This window comes from Copidosoma floridanum, unplaced genomic scaffold (genome assembly GCF_036245765.1).
Source record: "Copidosoma floridanum isolate Cflo_tuat_1 unplaced genomic scaffold, Cflo_Japanese_pri ptg000022l, whole genome shotgun sequence".
Lineage (NCBI taxonomy): Eukaryota > Metazoa > Arthropoda > Insecta > Hymenoptera > Encyrtidae > Copidosoma > Copidosoma floridanum.
Window position 1 is genome coordinate 6,725,399 of NW_028321899.1, and position 12,063 is coordinate 6,737,461.

General features: G+C 33.1%; 1 protein-coding gene across 2 annotated transcripts in view; it reads right to left on the bottom strand.

Moving 5' to 3' along the window:
• Positions 1 to 12,063, bottom strand: part of Fur2 (furin-like protease 2) — a 918,757-nt gene that overhangs the window by 782,604 nt on the left and 124,090 nt on the right. The window lies entirely within an intron of this gene.

Below are 12,063 nucleotides of genomic sequence, written 5' to 3' on the forward strand. Positions count from 1 at the left end.
TCATTTGAACAAATCAATACAAGTTGAAAAGAAATCAGCTGATAAATCATGTGGACTAGATACAGTGAGAAAATAATGTTTTTATAAATTTGATACTATCACTAACGAAGAGATAAGAAAACTAACTTGAGTCTCAATAGAACTTTTTAATATTTTCTTAGACTTTATTTAGCCAGGTGTTGATGGCCAGCCACAGTATTATAAAAGTTCTTGCCTAACGATTAATTACTATGCTTTTTTACAAAACTGGAGTGCAATACATCTCCAAAAGTTGAACAGCTCATTTTAATGTTTTTTAGTTGTAAGGGCAGATTCACCATTAAATTGACGATGGCTATATTATTAATGGCTCTTATTTCTTAAAATTATTAGAACCAGGAGATAAAGTCATGACTGATGAAGGATTTCCCCTTATGCGGTGAAGTATTTCACAACGTCAATGTACCGTAGTTTTTTCACCATTTACCAATACCCTTTAATTTACAGAAGTTGAGATTTAACAAGGATGTTTGATAGCCTGTGTTAGGTTTAATGTCAAAAGTGCCAGTCAGAAAATATAAATCTTCAAGATTTTAAAGCATGTAAATGTTTAATTGTTAGAAAAAATGAGTAAGATTATGTATTTTTTTAGTGTTTAAACCAATAACAAAGAACCAACAATTAGTAAATAAAAGATACTGTGTACAATATTGAGTCGTTTTTTTATACACAAAAATTTGTACTACAACATTTAATTTCACCAATGATATTAAATTCTCAAAATACAACACAAGATATGCATTTGGAATTAACTGTAAAGATGAAAAATAATAAAAGCTCGTTTTTAAATGCCATACTGCTGTAAAATTTTTATAATAAAATAATTTTAATTTTGGAATAACGTCCATCACTAATAACTTGTCTCTCATAACAATTAAGTGCCCGAAATTTTGATTGCAATAGATAATGAAATGACTTACTCTGACATTTCAAATATACATTGATACTTGAACTTGCGCATAATATTTGTATTATTTTTTTAGCTTAAAGATATGTCTATTTAATTTTAGTTACAGAACATTGCTTGTACAGCAAACAGTATCTACGTTTACTGAAACCTTACAAGAACTGGAACATATTATTTCTAACAATCCTGATCGATTGTCATTCAACATAATAATATTTGGACTAAAAGCTAGGAAAGGCTAAACTTGGCAAGTAATGAGACCAACATCGAATATTTTGAAACTTATTTTCTTTTCAAACTCCAACTTGGCTATTGGCTCCATTCTTATACCATATAGTATACTTTCTGTGCTTTGACCTTTACTTTTATTTTTCACAAATTGTGCAGCCAGTTTGCCAAAATTTTCCCTCCTTATTTTAATACTACGAGCTTCTGAACTAGCAGTTATTCTGACATGTCTTCCGTGATACCAAGTATCCTTCCAGATATCTTCACACAAGTCAATCTTATGAAACAATTGCTTTTTGTTAATGTTTATTAAAGAAAATTGAGATAAGTACTCATCTGGACACTTTATTTGCTTAAACATTATTTTAGTGTCTGTATACATTATTGATTTATAAGAATGGTACACATTAAAATTATAAGTATGAAGTGAATAGTATTTAGTCACTGTACTTAAACTCAAATTTTTTTCTCCTGTTTACTCGACTTTCCTTTTTTTTTACTAGCATACTTAATGTAAGCTTCCATTATTTCATTATTTCACTCGAAGAACTATTAAAAGCTAAGGTTTAAGATGAAACAATGAGTAATTTTGGATTTACAGTAGTAAAAAAAGAAGAGGTATCTCTCTTTTTAAATAATTCTTTTTATTTACAGCCTTTCTGATATTTCTGTAATTTTTTACTCCATGGCCAATTCTTAATCATTAATTAACAGATTTTTTTTATGGCTTCTCACTAAATTTACTTAAATGCATATTGCTACTAAATACTGGAGCATACTTAATCCTGCCTTACAATGCATACAAAAATTTTCAGGGCCCGGTCTTTATTTAGTGAGCAAAGTACGATTTTATAAAATCAAATACTCATTCAAACTGCGATCAAAACATACTTCATAAATTTGTGAAATAAATTTTACAAATAATTTTTTTTATTTTTTTGACTCAAAAAATGTATGTCAACAAAATAGTTGCATAACTCAATTTTTTCAATCTCTATCTGGACATCATTATACTTAGTATTTGACATTTTGCTTGCAGCATCAGGGATTTCTTATAAATCCGGCTCTTTTAAACAATGAGTCTAATGGTCTCAAATTTCCTTAAAAGTGCTACCAACATGAAAGCTTTCAACAAGTTTGCAACCTTGTAAAAGGCTTTTCTGAAAAACGTTTGTTTCTACTTCATGAAATCTTTATTTTATAATAACAACTGTATTTTCATCCCTATAATTTACAATTTATTCCAAATTTACAAAGAACATTTATTTCTGTTGTCTTTGCTATGATACAAACGTTTCAACACCACCACTATTCAAATGAAAAATCCAAAAGATTTCTTTGCTGGCTCTCGCCAAAGATAATTAATCATTTAAACTGTGCCTATCATAGATCAGTGAACTGTAATAGATGTGAATGCGGAGAAGGCTCTGATAATTTAGAATACAATTCTTTGGCAATGTATCAGACTCAACAATAAAAGACTTAAATGTTGAGTAGGCTATGTAAAATTGGTAAAAATTTTCCATTTTTCATAAAAAATATACTTGTCTAGACGATGGAAAAATTCCAATACTAGTTAAATTCATAAATAGTATTAATAATAATATTTCATTTTTCGCAATAGTGTGCGAAAAATGGATGTTTTCCGCACTGGTATTAGTGTGAAAAATCGATTTTCCCACATAGTGAGCGACAAAGGTGTGCGGCAAAGGTTTTTCCGCACAGTGTGCGGAAAAGGTGTGTGGCAAAGGTTTTTGTCGCACAGTGTGTGGAAAAAATGTGCGGCAAAGGTTTTTGCCGCACAATGTGCGGAAAAGGTGTGTGGAAAAGGTTTTGCCACACACCGGAAAAAATTTTGCTACACACTGGAAATCAAAATTCAAACCTATTTTGTACCTATTTTCCTCACACATTGCGAAAAAACTTGTACGCAACTCGTGCGGGACGATTTCCCGCACTCGTGTGATAGACTCACACTCGTGGCCGGTGACGGTAACTCGTACCTTGCGATAACACTCGTGCTACGCACTCGTGTGCTCAACTGGTGATCGTTCCCGTCAACTCCGGCACTCGTGTGAGTCAATCACTACTCGTGCGGGAAATCGTCTTTTCCGCACTTGTTACTTGTTTTCTTCTGCCTAACATATGAGTCGTTTGGCTAAATATTAAAAAACATTTACTATAATTAACTATTTTTGTAATTTAATCACTGTCTTTTTCCTTGAAAGCCTTATGATATAGTAAAATATTATAAGACTTTTCAGACATTTTGTTCTTGTTTGATTGTTAAGTAGTTTTGATGTTATTCATTACTAATTCATTTTGTAAAATCTATTTTCTTCCTTACTTAGTTTGCTATGATGTTTTTTGCTACACTTTCCTCTCTTTTTCTATCCCTCATAATTTTAACTGATCGTATTTTCGAAACAAAGTAATGCAAGGGAGCACTTCTATCACCTAGAATTTATAATATACGTTTAACGTTTGTATTTATATTCTTCTATTTATTACATTTTCTTGAAATAAAAAATCCGTCGAATAGACAATTCAAGGGTACACATTTTTTTTATATACACATATATTTCATTTATAAAAAAAAATCCTACTTGAAACACGAAAATTTAAATTTGAACGCCGCGCGCGGGGAATGTGCGTCTAGTACGTTAAGAAAACGCTAGAGCGCATTCACCTAAAGAAGAGAAAACCTGCCACTCAAAAGGAAACAACATTTACATAAAAGGCACCAGCGCGCAGAATACAGGCAGTCCTCTTCCAGCGAGACAGGGACGCGGAAAATCCGTTGCTTACCCAGACCTGGAACTTTCCCGTGCACCGGTACATTACCGCGACGAGCACAAAGGGAGAGAAAGAGACCAAGTACGAAGGCCGAGAGCTGAAAAGTAAGTTTGTACACCACCTACAGGTAACACTTTCACTAACCGGTTCCTACTTGGACTTTCGGTGCTCGACCGCTTTAAGCGTGGAGACGACGCATCCCCAAGTAGTCAAGGCACTAGGGTTAGCGACCACGTTCTTAGGCGAAGTTCCTGGGTCGACGACTTGAGCAGTGCTCAAGACACCCACGAGCCCTGAGAATGACCTACCCTACGTGACTTGGTATGCTAGGTAGTTACCTAACATTAACCCTCCGTGGTTGTACTAAAAATTCGTGCTAGTCTAACTTAACGTGTCTAAGTGGAGGTATTAAGGAGGGAAAATTCAAATTGTCATTGATGTAAAATTTTCTATTAAACAAAGGCGGATGAATTTTAAGTAAATTCTAAATTATCGAGTATATTATATATTTCCTTTTTTTAATATTAACGTAAATAATCGCGATTACTCAAATAAAATTGAAGATACAATTTCCTTGGAATCATATAATTGAATAAATATTAGATAATTAAAAATAAATTGATTGTACTTATTTAAGCAAACCTTCCCCTCCACGTATGATTGCGAGTTCCTTTTATATAGTTTAACATAAAAACTAGAATAATAGCTGTTAAGATATTTATGAAATTGTTTATATGAAATGAGAATATTGTCTGTACCCAAAAAAGGGCAGGAATAAATTAAAAAAGATAATAGATTTAGAAATATTGAATAAGTTAAAAAAGACATTAAATTAATTAACTTAAGGGAATATTCAGGGAACGATGAGAATTCACTAAAGTAATAATCAAAAAACAATTGCTGTATATTGTGCAGGAATTAATTGATTATTCAACAGATAAATTTTGAAACTTGATAATAATTATTTTTAAATATTGTATATAATCGGCAATCTGAGCAACTTCGCTCTTTTACACAGGGCAACGAACCCGCCCTCCGACATATAAACACTAACATTGTTTGTGTGTTGGTTCCTAATTTTAGAGTTTCCTCGGTACAGATAATATTCTTAAGCCGATTGTTACCACCACCAATTAACCGGGGTTGTACTCAAAGAAAGGGAAGTCGTAGTAATCCATACACTCATCTCAAGGAAATCTGCGTTTAACAAAAAATATCACTGAAGAAGGTGACAGTTGAAAGCTTTATAATAACATATAAGAGAGATACTTTATTGAATACAAAAGTGCATTAGAGTTAAATATTTTGATATCAAGGCAATTTGATGAGGTGTTAGCATAATTAATAACCCAGTTCAATTGCAGGTGAAAATTTTGTTCATTCAAACAACATAGATTAATGTGAAATAAACATCTATTGTGTTTAACTGAAATTTTGCCTTATCATATTATGGCTCTGATGGTAGAATATCTGCTTGCAGATCTTGGTTATCAAAGTATAAATTTTACTTCAGAGAGAAATTTTTGTTTAAAATTAATTTTTTTTTCAGGCAGAAATTAATCTTTTTAAAAATCTAACGTTTTTCTACTCTTTGCCCCAGTGATACCTTCTCCTGGTGTACTCCCGTAAAACTAAAAATGTATGGTATTTAATAGCCATGACTAAGCTTTAGCACCAATATAAATAGAAAAAAAACTTACTGCTATAAAATACTTCTTCATTCCTAATATACGATGATTCACAACGCAATTTATAATTCCAGGTCTTTTAATGGTTATAGCTCCTAATTGCAGGTAAAAAAAAAAAACTATTATGTAAGTGAATTAGCGTTTCCCAGGAGTATTTAAATAATCTTTAGTTGCGTGGTACAAAGCACTTTGAAACTAATCGTATTTCTTAGCAACATAAGAAGGTGGCCTTAAGAGTGTCTCTCAAACCTTACTAACCAACTGTGCTTGATATTGACTATAGTGAATTGTATTTCAGTAGTAGCTTGCTATAGCTTTGAGAGCTCGGGATAGCAACTTGGATACGGTAAAAGAATATTTGCTCTTCATGCATCCGAAAGTACACAAAAAAGTAGTAACAAAAGGACACAAAAATTCAAGCACAATTTAATATGTAAGGAATCGAACATAGAGCATCCTGAAATATTATGGCAAATTTGTGCAGTGAGTTGCTTTAGCAGTACGCACTGTTAGGCAGACTGATACAAAACTATTTCGGAAAACAGCGAACAACTAGATGTATGCATGTACATTAAGAGAAATGAAGATGTGTAAAGTTAGTACGAAGCAATATAAGAACTAAAAAAGGAACTTAAGAAAAGATTAAGATTGCTTCTAACGTTGGAAAAACCCTTTGTTAACATTTAGCATAGTAGTGTTCACAAAAAAAGTAACTGAAATAAAGACACATATTGAAAACAGAGCAATCAGTAATGAGAATTTAAAAATAAATAAGTACATAAACGAATGAATGCGACAAAATTTACTTGAACTCCAAATAAATAGACTTCTATGAAGTTAACAAAGTACGATGATTTGCATATGGGCTTCTTCAATGTTTTAATGTTGCAGCAAAACAAGCATCAGTACGATAGCTATAAAAACATGAGTTAAATAAGGATATAAGTATTTTTTCCTCATTTTATTCTAATAAAATTGTAATAGTGGGTAACATTTATAGCGATGATACAATTGTTCATGAAAAAAAAAACTAAAAAAATTGGAAGGCCTTAAATAGTATGGATTTATTAAAAATACTAATAATTTTTATCTGACTTGCTGTTGTATCATATCGTTTAAAGTACAAAATATTATTTCAATCTTCACACATTCCATTTTATTACAACTATGACATCTCGTATCATGTACTTAAAATGTCATACTTCAAAACACCGAGCTCCATTATAAAATTATAAAACGCAAATACGCAGCGATTGATCAACATCGAGCTGTGTAACTCCGGGAATTGCGTCACTTGTAACTTAATTCTTTTTAAAAGAAGTATCATCGCAAAACTCAAACTACTACGCGGACAATCTCCAAAAAATCTTTTAAAGCACTTATCTTACAAAATCAATTTGCATTAATACACGCAAGAATGAGAATAATCAGTAATTTGAGCACATATAACTGCGTACGATTCACAACGAATATTAACACCATTTCGACATCAACTTTCACCAAAACGCACAATCTGAGAGATCGGTGTTTTTAACCTTTATTCTCTTTATAATTATTGTACCACAATTATGCTTGTATCGATTAAGAGTAATTAGATAAAGCTCTAATTGGTCGTTTGAATTCCCAGCTTAACATGTCTTCCTTGAATGAAAGAGTATGAAAACTCTTTGCACACTCCCAGATTTGCACAAGCTTGGATCGGGTGATCAGACTGGGTGCTTTGTATTTGACGTCATCGCGCAGCTCTTCTTATATACTAAAAGCTACTTATTACTTGCAATGTTGTCCAGAAACTAGTAGTCACAACCTAGCAGGCGGTAAATGGTTTTATCAAGCGCAAAGTATGAAAAAGAAACTGCTCGCGGTATTTAAAAATGAAATTTATTTAAAAAGATTGAAATTATTAGAGAGTAATTAATTAAATGATGGATAATTATTAAAGTAATGTTTTGGACAGCAACAACCCCTCCTGTTTTAAGGAGTTTGTAATGAATTTGTGAAGCAGTAGCAGAGATATAGGAATCGAAGTAGCTATCACTCTTAATATAAATATACACGATCATTCACTCATCTACTCGTAGATGACAAAGGTCCACGATTTCATGCACACTTACATTTATACTACTTTATTTAACGTTTTTTCATTTTTTATATTTCACTTCACTTCACTTTATTTACGTGACTGTAATCTGTAGCGTTGATTGGGCATGTCTGGGCCTCCTGGTGGCTTTGCCGACACTTGGAGCAACTCGTCAGAGCTGGCTTGAAATTATCTAGATTAAACCTAGCAGGTTTACTAAAGTCAGTTCTATGATCTGATGTGGAGTTGAAGCGTGATTCGAAGTACTAATTCTGGTGTGTCAAAGTGGATGTTCGAGCATGGACGGTGATCAGTCCCCTCTGTGCGGGCGAGCTTGGGTGGCGCGTCGTCCGATGTGGAGCTGGAGCGTGAGTTTCGAAGAGAAGTATCAGAATGATGCGAAGTACTGATGTTAGTATGTCGAAACGGGTGTTCAATCATGAATGGCGATCAGTCTTCTCTGCACGGGTGAGCTTACGATGTCCGACATGGAGTTGAAGCGTAAGTCTCAAAGAAGAGTATCAGCGTGATTCGAAGTACTCATGCAGGTGTGTCAAAGCGGGTGTTCGAGCATGGACGGCGATCAGCCTCCACTAAGCCAGTGAGTTTGGGTTGTGGCAGTGTAGTTTGATGCAGTTCGGCCCGTGAACCAAAGGGTCTGACGAGTTGGTTGACCTGAACGGATTACGGACTCTGCATGTTAATGAAGGATGGCGATGCCATCTAATGATTATCAACTTCTTTAGTAAAAGAAATTTTATTTTAACAGTAATTGGGCTCGAGAGACTTTAGTGGCAATGTTACCGATAGTTAGTACAGAGGCTAATACCTGCTCCCATCCTCTTCAGAGGCTTGTTGCAAAATGCAAGAATCTGCTGTGTAACCAGTGCTCACAAGTTTCAAAGATGGCTGGTCCATCAGGTACATCATTTTTTGTTCTGCACGTTGAGTTCTGTAGGTTAGGTACGTCAAGCACCACTAGGTGTTTGTCCCCATCTAAAAGGAGTGTTGTTGATTGCGGGTTAGGCGTATGTCAGTCGGTGGTTATGGTGAACTATGTGGCTCATGGATACCTTACTGCAGCAGCAGCGAGTTCTTGAAGAAGGTCTCACGTTAAGTGCTAAATTATTAAAACTAGCCTGTAGGGGTGGGCGACATAGAACAGAGAGGGAGAGTTGGGGGTGGCAAGAGTATCGAGGGTGTCAGATCAGCAGTTGAGATCCAGCAAAGGTAAGCACCCTATGCTAGAGACTCTGGGCGTAGCAAGGCAATACCTATGCTGAATTCCAATGCCACCGCTGGAGCTGGGCCACTAGTAGGTGATTGGGCGGTGATTTGCAGCAGTCAAGAAAAGCCCCCAGCCAGTGTAGTTGTCTGATTCTCTAAATCATTAGATAATAGTGCTAAGGAGTGTAATCAGAAGTTGGCAAGAGTGGGTGAACAAAGACAGTTGACACACTGAGATTTTAGAGTGTAAGTATACGTTGGTATTTATAGCAATTAAAAAGTGCTCTTGCCACTGCCATAGCGTCAGTTTCATCGAGCGAGCAAGAACTTAGCATAGACTTAGATTGGGTAATCTGGGTGGATGCTTTAGTGTCGTCACGCAGCTATTCTTATGTAAGAGAAGTTACTTATTACTTGCGATGTTTCCTAGAAATCTGAAGTCGCCTACTAGCAAGCCGTAGGAGGGATTGAAATTCATGAAGAGTAGTTGTTTTGATAATTAAAAATTCATAAAATAATACCCTGGACGTAACACTTGTAATATTATTTGTCTAAAAGGAGTTGTAGAAATACTACTGTCTATTGTAAATTATAAATCGTTCTAAAATAAAAATCACAAAAAGATCACCTTGCGATCTAAAATTGGCAGTTATGTCAAGCCAAAACTTAAAAACTGCGCTGTTATGGACAACACAACATTGCAACTACTAATCATCTATCCCAAAGAAAGTTTGAATCTCTTTTTAGAGTTCTCAACTGCATACAGTCATATTTTAGTAGAAACGTAAGTTCTGTTTTTTATAAGCTAGCTGTGTTCCAAAGGAATTAGGAAGCAGAGGATTGAAGTGCACATTTTTAATTAAATCTATGACTTATGGCATTTTTCCGAGACATATGACATAAAGTACAAACAAACTTAAATATATTAAATTTTTTAGCTCCCAATCTAGCAAAAACATAAATAAGTCATAACTAAATAACATAAGTTAATTTAAAATAACAAAATTTCTGACTCTTATGTGAAAATCAATTCTTTAAGAAATAAAATCAAATCAATTACAAATGAAATAAAAAACAATAGTTGTGAATCTTATATAATAAATTTATCAACTGATTATTATGAATTGAAGGTAAAAAGCATTTTTTGCGAATATCCTTATTAGTTGGATCGAATGTTTGATGCCTGTCTCTTACATGTAGAATCCGAAGGTGAATATTTTCTAAATTTCTTTCTGATCTTCTGATCAGTAATATTCCGCTGGCAAGGCCACACATGAAAAATAGTTATGAATTAAAAAATAAATTGAAGGATGTTATTATTTCTCCTGATTACACTCTAATAAGTCTAGATAAAGTTAGTTTATTAATAGTAGTAAGAACCTTAATCACAAACGCAGTAAGCCATTTTTAGTAATTCTTAAATTGTAAAATCAATGTTTCTTCAAATGAATTTTGCACAGGCATAACTTTTATTTTAAGTTCAACCTTTTTCTAATTTAAGAACAAATATTCTAAACAAGTATTTGTATCATCAATGGGTAGTCTTTGTGGTCCACTACTGGATGCTGTTATCCGTTTACTTAAAATTTCATGCTTAAATAAATTGTTTTAATGTTCCACTAGATGTATGCTATGTAGATAATGTGCTCATATGTGTGCCTACTAAATATATTAAGAAAACTAAAAACATTTTAAATAGCTATTGTCCTGAATTACAATTCACGGTTAAGACATGTACTAATAACAGCATAAGTTTCTTAGATTTAGAAATTATCATCCAACAAAATAATACAGTACTAACTAATTGGTATCAAAAACACACAGTCCAGTCAATACTTGAATTTTCTCTTCCACTATCGAATACAACATAAAATACTTGCACAATCATATTAAATATAATTGTGAAAAGCTTCAGATTGGTCTTGTATACAGTTTCAATAATAAGTTCAATTCAATTTCTACTCTTGGAAAGAATGTAACTGAGCCACTCGATAGAAGAAACGTCGTTTACCACATACCGTGTGCAAATTGCCACTGCTGTTATTTTGGTCAAAAATCATGAGCTCTAAAATTGAGAATAGCAGAACACAAAAGAGACATAAAGGAAAAAAAGGATAGATCTATACTAACACAACATAGCATTGAATTTTCATATTACTTCAGTTTTGATAAAATAAGAATTTTAGACAGAAAAAGATTACAGAAAACGCTTTTTTCCGAAATGTTGAGTATACATTACTTTAATAATCATATTATTAGTCAACAAGATGCAGAGAAATTGAAAAATCGTCATGAGTCTCTCGTTAAGTCAATTAAGAAAGAGGATTAACTTGATGCACATGATTTGAGGGGTCTCTTTCATTTATAGTATTAGGATCACGTGTACTGTTTATGTACTTCTCACAAGGAACTGCTTGCGATTCTTATTTCATTCTATTACATGGATGTACTATGTGATTTGTGTATGTGCAGGGTATAAAAGCAGCTAAACTTAAAACTCTGACTACGTTACGATTTTACATCCCTTTTGTAAGAGTCAGAGGTACGTTATACACTCAAATTAATTAGCTTTTATTGTATTTTATCAAAATTTGTATTGTAAAGAATTCTTATTACCCATAGATTTTTGTACCTGATGAGGGCCGGAATGTTGTATAAACGGCCGATACGTTGTTTTGTTTTTAAATAAATACAAAATATGACAGTACTACCATTGGACGTTGTTTTCAAAACTTTGAAAGTTCAGTATCCAATGATTAATATAATTGAAAACTCTTATCAATGATGTTAAGAATTATTTCGTTATCATTAAAAATAAAATAGTAATAATGAATTAAATAATTTTTATACTTTTGCACGAAGAAAACAAAAATTGTCTGTTTTGCCTATAGCAGATTTTTTGCAACCATTTCATCTTTAAAACAAAAAAAAAGAAAAAGAATTTTAAACATAAAAATTTAGTTTAGGTTGACTGTGGGCGATTTTTTCTTTCGAGATTCCCAATTTTCTTTCTCACATGCGGAATTATTTACTTACCGTCACGTGTTTCAGTTTTTTCCTGTTTCATACTATGTTTTATTCTTGCTTATCGACTCATA